General features: G+C 38.0%; 2 protein-coding genes across 4 annotated transcripts in view; one reads left to right on the top strand and one right to left on the bottom strand.

Moving 5' to 3' along the window:
* LOC120482463 (CD48 antigen) overlaps positions 1 to 6,292 on the bottom strand; it is a 47,950-nt gene that overhangs the window by 17,561 nt on the left and 24,097 nt on the right. The gene's annotated exons all lie outside the window — the stretch shown is intronic.
* Positions 1 to 6,292, top strand: part of LOC120482456 (NACHT, LRR and PYD domains-containing protein 1 homolog) — a 69,097-nt gene that overhangs the window by 42,353 nt on the left and 20,452 nt on the right. The gene's annotated exons all lie outside the window — the stretch shown is intronic.

Genomic DNA, 6,292 nt, shown 5'->3' with positions numbered 1-6,292 from the left:
CTTGTGAATTCAGCCAAACACACTATCGGATAGCTACCTTTTTACACGTTTAGCAGCACATCCTGCTACTTGCATCAAGATGCATATAGTGTAGAAACAGAAGTTAAGTTAGTGAGATGTGCAACACAAAATAGCTACATGGTCTGTGCAGGAAACATGAGCATTAAAAAAAGAAGTAAACTTTCCGGTACTCTGTCAGCTGAAGCTTCAACAAAAAACACTTCCTACTCAGCAGTGTGTGTGAGCACCATCACACTAATGAAACAAAAGTTGATTAGAATGTATAAAGGATGAAAAATGGTAACTTCAGCAACCTCATTGAGATGTGAACAGAAACGGAAAGTATTTCCTTTGGCGGATTGTTTTATGCAGTGTTTGGAAGGGACGAGTTGCAGGAGCCAACTTCCGTTGAAATTGCCTTCAATGAATCAAGTTTGCATATGTCAATCTGAATTAAAGGTCAAATCAAGTAAGATCGTCAGTTTATTGTTTTAGTAACGATATGACGACCGAGTGCAAGCGGGTCATGAACCATCCCGCTACATAGCATCTATATGACTAGATTGCACGAACAACTTGTATTTACAATATATTTACATTTATTTGGCAGAAGCTTTTATCCGAAATGACTTGAATTGTATTGAAGGTATACTGTATTTTTAAGATTATGCATTCCAATCAAACCTATGACTATGAGGCGCCACGTAGGATTTAAATCAAACTTCGCTTATCAATGGACCACTTGCACTGAACTTTGCGACACACTTCCGTTTGGAAACAATACATATCACTTATTTCCGGTTGTGTTTACTTAGTTTCAATGTACTACTGCGGTCAATGAGTTGAACAAACGCCACCTAAAATGAGTGTCTTTAATAAGATTTTATATTTTGGACATTTTTACTGACAGAAGAAGGGATATTCAGATTTTTACCATGTGCAGAATTTTCAAAACTCAACGGAACATGAAGTTTAATCCAAAACAAGCCAATCCGAGAAAGCTGCGGCTGTAAAAATACGGCATTATTTCACCACAGGGTGTCAGTGTTCGTCTACACTAGTGACCGCGACGCTGGTGAGAACAGATGAATAACATCGGTACGAAACACAAACATTTATTTATTTGGAATAAATATTGTAATCATTCAGTGTCATTTTTCAATGTCAATCGTTTTACTATTTACATGTTCATGCCCAAAATGCTTATTTAATATTCAGGGAGGTTGACTGTCATTCTCCTCTACGCTGCGTGCGTATAGGCACCTCGCGATCATTCATTCATCTATTTTGAAAAGACAGGAATAAAGCACCAATGCACACAATAAATACTTTTTATTAGTCAAATTCATTAAAAAAATGTAAACTCAAGTATAGAATATAAGTAGGCTAAGAGAAAAAACTGTTAATGAGAAGACAGGACTGCTGCAGGTATAGGCTAGTGGATAAATTATATTTAGCCTATTTATTTTTCAGAATGGAACAGTTAATATAGAAAATAATAAAAGAATAATAAAATAAAATATATTTAGGAATATTTCAGCAGGCTCAAAATAATTAATACAAAGATCATTATTCATTGTTTTAATCAATTGGCATCCATAAACCGTAGTGATAATCTTCATTCTCATGCATGGATGTGCGATGAACACTCTAACCGGAAACTCCCGATATGTAATAAGTATAACGCGGAAGTAGTTGTGCAAGTAGTCCATACATACATAACACACGTGCATATACACACCTATAAATTACTCGCATATACATGTATACTATTGGATGTTCAAAATACATATATGAAATACACGTGAACACTAATATGAAATCCATACCAATACTAATTATTTTTAGTAATGAATGCATATAAACTTCTGAATAACTTGCATTTACATATTAAACTTGACGCACACATACACCTATAAATACTCGCATATATATATATATATATATATATATATATATAAACTTCCATGCACATCGCATGCACATACATATGCACTCGCATATGTAAGTTCTTTGCATATACACCTATAAACACTCACACATATATGTACACTCGCTGCACACAGACACACCTATACACACTCCCATATACATATAAAGTTCTTTATACACCTATAAACACTCACACATACATATAAACTTCCATGCATATACACCAATAAACACTCCCACATACATATAAACCCGATGCGTGCATACACATCCATAAATCACTCGCCCAAACACACAAAATAAAACGTGGATGCATGCTTTAGTTGTTTATATATGTATATGCAAGTGATTTCATATGTAGATGTGCGTGAACAGTGTTTTCAGTGTAAAAGGAAGTCATTTCAGTGTAAGAGGAAGTCATTTCTTCTTCTTTCTTAGTTTAATGGCGGTTTAACCACCACCAACTGCAAGCTTGCCACAAAGAACCCTTCTTTTACTGTCTATATGCAAAGAACTGGCGAAAGTAATGATTATGCATGAAATATTTGAATTGTTGAAGTTAATAAATTGTAGACTGGATGCCAGCCCGAACTCCGCCACACAATTCTTTGGTCGGGAAGTTCGGTCTGGACTCGATCCATTGAGGAGTAATTATGATCAGTCAAAAAATGATTGGGCCAATCAAATTTCCTGGGCGGGCTTTATACGATTGATGGACAGATGATCTTCAGGGACGTAATCATCGCGTTATCAAAGAGCGCTGAACTGGTTTCCCTCAGAGATGACTGCAGCTGGAGAATTGAGATGTATAGATTCCGCTGTCGCGTCTGTTGTAAAATAAATCGTCAGCGCATTCATTTTAATAGACAAACAGAGAACTGCAGTCAAGGCATTTGTCGATCGGAAATATATTTTTGCCGTCCTCCTACATGAGTCGGCAAAAGTGTAACTTATCAGCTGGCTCTGACGGTCGTTAAGAAGATGGGACGTAATGAAAAGCCTGTGGTCGTTAATTGTGGTTTCTCCTTTGGACGCACTCATGGACCAAGTAAAAGAAGCAACACTTGTTATTTTACTTCTAAAATAAGTAAGTTCTGTAGTTGACAACTGTGCTATGCAAAGTATTGATTTACTGCATTGCTCTGATTGGTTGTAGGTGTACCGACTGTCCAATTGAGTGCAGAGGTTTTTTTTTTTTTTTTCCTGGTTCGGTTAAGACACGCCTCATAATCAAAGCCCAATGGAGCAGATTCAGACTCACATTCTGACTGGAATATGAGTATGACGAAGTCAGGCTAAATAAATTGATAAAGAGGATGCAGACTCGCCATCTTCGCTGTAGTGAACTAGTGAAGTTATGCACACTTCATATGAATTAGCCACATAAGCAGAAAGTAGCCAATTTATTTTAGTTTTTAATTGTTTTGTTTAAAAGTACACATTTCAAGCTTTCATACAGGTCTATGAGGCAAGTAGTTTATACGCCGAGTTTTGGTTCATTTACGTGCTCCAGTTTACGCGCCAGCGCATCCGTGGAATTCAGTGTTTCAAGGCCGGTCTGATAAAATGGAGCGTGGTCTTTAGGGGTGTAACGGTACACAAAAATCACGGTTCGGTACGTACCTCGGTTTTAAAGTCACGGTTCGGTACGTTTTCGATACAGCAAAAAGAAAGAAATGCCAGAGAAATTTCCTATTTGTTTAAAGAATTTAAAGAGTTTTCCTAGATCTTGAAACTTTCAGGTTTATAAATGGGGGTCATCTTTGAAGGATGAACAAATAATGTTTTGGTCATCACATTAAAAATAACATTTAAATATATATTTATTTATATAATATTTGAATTTTGAAGTGCTGGAAAAAGATGTGTGAAGTACTTGAAAGCATTTCACCATTCCAGCCAAACTGGTTCCAGTTAGTGTTACTATATTAAATCCATGGTGAATGTTGCTGGTCTGTGGACGTAAAGTATTACCAGTTCTTTCACGGCACAATGTTTCTCCTGGTTTCCACGTCAGTGCTGTTTGATCTAATAGAGATCTACGGTTAATAACGGAGAAATGTGAATGCATCTCACTAGATCTCGCAGCGATGTTATTACCTCAGTGGCGAATTTAAATGTTTTCTTTACCGGATCTCTTAGCGCTGTGTAGTAACAGTGTTGCTTGATCGAGATCGGCTTGCGCTCCACAGATGTTGCTGGTCCGAACTGATAAACGATCCGTGAAGCACTAACGAGTAGCGCAGTTTCGTTATGCTTTCATTACGCTTGCCATTTGATGTTGCACAACGTTGTGTTGGCCGCGTCAGCACGAATTTTGCCGGCAGGAAAAATGGTCCAAGCAATCGTTCGGTTTGTATGCGTACCGAACCGGAAGCCTCGAACCGAAACGGTTCAATAATACATGTACCGTTACACCCCTAATATTTGCACTAAGTGTCTGTCTTTTTAGCCAAAACACGCCCGTTACGGAACAGCTACAGTGGCGTAGATCGTAGAACGTGTAGTTCGTGAAAGAGCTTTTGATGCGCTCGGACCCGAGTCCGAATCCGCCTTTTGCCGAACATATGAGATGTAAGGTCTCTAGCGTTATATTTTGCCAATGAACTAAAATCGAAACCATGATATGGCATTTTGCCTTCATAAAACAGCGCAAGACTTTAAGAATAGGCATTCTGTTTGTGCTGGGTGATTTAGAGAAACGTGTGCACTTTGCTCACACGATCAGCATGGTTATCTGTTGTATCCTCCTAAATATGGGTTTATTTCTTGCAAGTGTAGAAATAAGGACAAAAGTATTTTAATTTTCCTATATTATAGTGTAATGTAGACTAAAATATACTTTTGAAATATTCATTTTCGTTTATATAGTAGCCTACATTTATGGACGTCATAGGAATAATTATATAAATCATTATTACATTATTATAATAATTGTTTGGCATCCTAAAACACCATTGATAATAAAGTAATGTAGACTGAGACTCTCATAATTAAAAAGATGTTTGAGCCCTGTTTTGTCCTGGTACTAATCAATGCTTAATCTTTGTTTAATGAGCAGTTCATGGGTTGAAGCTCTTAATTTTGATCTCTCAAAGAGCACGAGACTGATGCATTTACCCTTAAAATGTAAAAAAAAAAAATCTTGCGGGGGAGCAGTCAGTAAAACATAAAATTATATTTTAAAATCGATTGAACACGCAGCAGTTTTTCCTGTGAGTGAGACTGGAAAATCCGTAGTGGGCGAAATCGGAGTGATAACAGAACGCTTAGGGTACAGAGAGGAATGTGCTTTGACTCCAGTCCTGGTTTTGCGCCCACGCCGTTTAGAGCTCAACATCTGTCTCGAATGCACGATCGCTCTAGATTAGAGGATTTTTTAACTAATTTGCGGTAATACTAGTCAATCACGAGTGGCTCAACTGGTGGATCTATAGATAAACTTATCTTTCAGGTATTTTGCCGACTGGCTTGACACTTTAGCGTGAGAAATCGGGGGTGTGGCGTGAGAATTGGCTCAATTGCGTGAGTCTCACGCTCAATGCGTGAATTGGTAGCCCTGTCAGTTTTACAAATTTTGAAGATTTGAAAAATGTTTTGCTTGAAATGTGTTAGTTCCATCTTTCTTTTAAAAACTCATCTCTTGTTTTGATTTTTTTTAATCTAATGCAGTGACCTTAAAATTGTATCAAGCGTAGATCATCTCATGTGTTCAGATTCGTTGTTTATGTATTTTTAGATTACATCGTTTTAATTCATGCTTCAAAACAGATGATCTCAGTTCATTTGCAAAATTTGTATTGTTTTCACACAGTATTCTACAGAATTAAAATTGACCAAAAGAGAAAAGAAACTGTTTAAATCTATTTCCCTTTCGAAGGGAACTCAACAAAATGTCTCCATAGCGTCATTCGACGTATTGTCCTTGTCTGTTCTCAGGGAACATAGGTTACAGTCGTAACCTGAGATGGTCCCTTTCGAAGGGAACTCAACAATACGTCGAATGACGCTATGGAGACGTATTGTCTTGTTCCCTGTGTAGCGAGTGGGGTGTGTTCCATGAGAATTGCGCTTGATTGAATCAGGTGGGGGTTGTTTGGCGCTACACCTTTAAATCCAGCAAGCTGGCGTTTTTCTGATTTTGTGCTGTCACAGACTGTTGCTTCCTTGGGCTCTTGGCTGAGTGTACGAGTTGACCCTCATCTGGTGTTTGTGCGATTACCCAGTGCCGTGGGTGCTGCTAGTGTCCTGTCTTTGCGAGCCCTCATCGGCTGCGATTTGTGTTGGCGTGCTTCAACGAGGACTTCCGGGTTTAGAGTGATAACTACAAGTTTGCCGAGTGCGTTTGTTGTGCCGAGAA

Source organism: Pimephales promelas, chromosome 5 (genome assembly GCF_988280905.1).
Source record: "Pimephales promelas chromosome 5, fPimPro1.hap1.1, whole genome shotgun sequence".
Lineage (NCBI taxonomy): Eukaryota > Metazoa > Chordata > Actinopteri > Cypriniformes > Leuciscidae > Pimephales > Pimephales promelas.
Note: the sequence above shows the minus strand (reverse complement) of the source record. Positions and strands in the feature narration are given on the sequence as shown.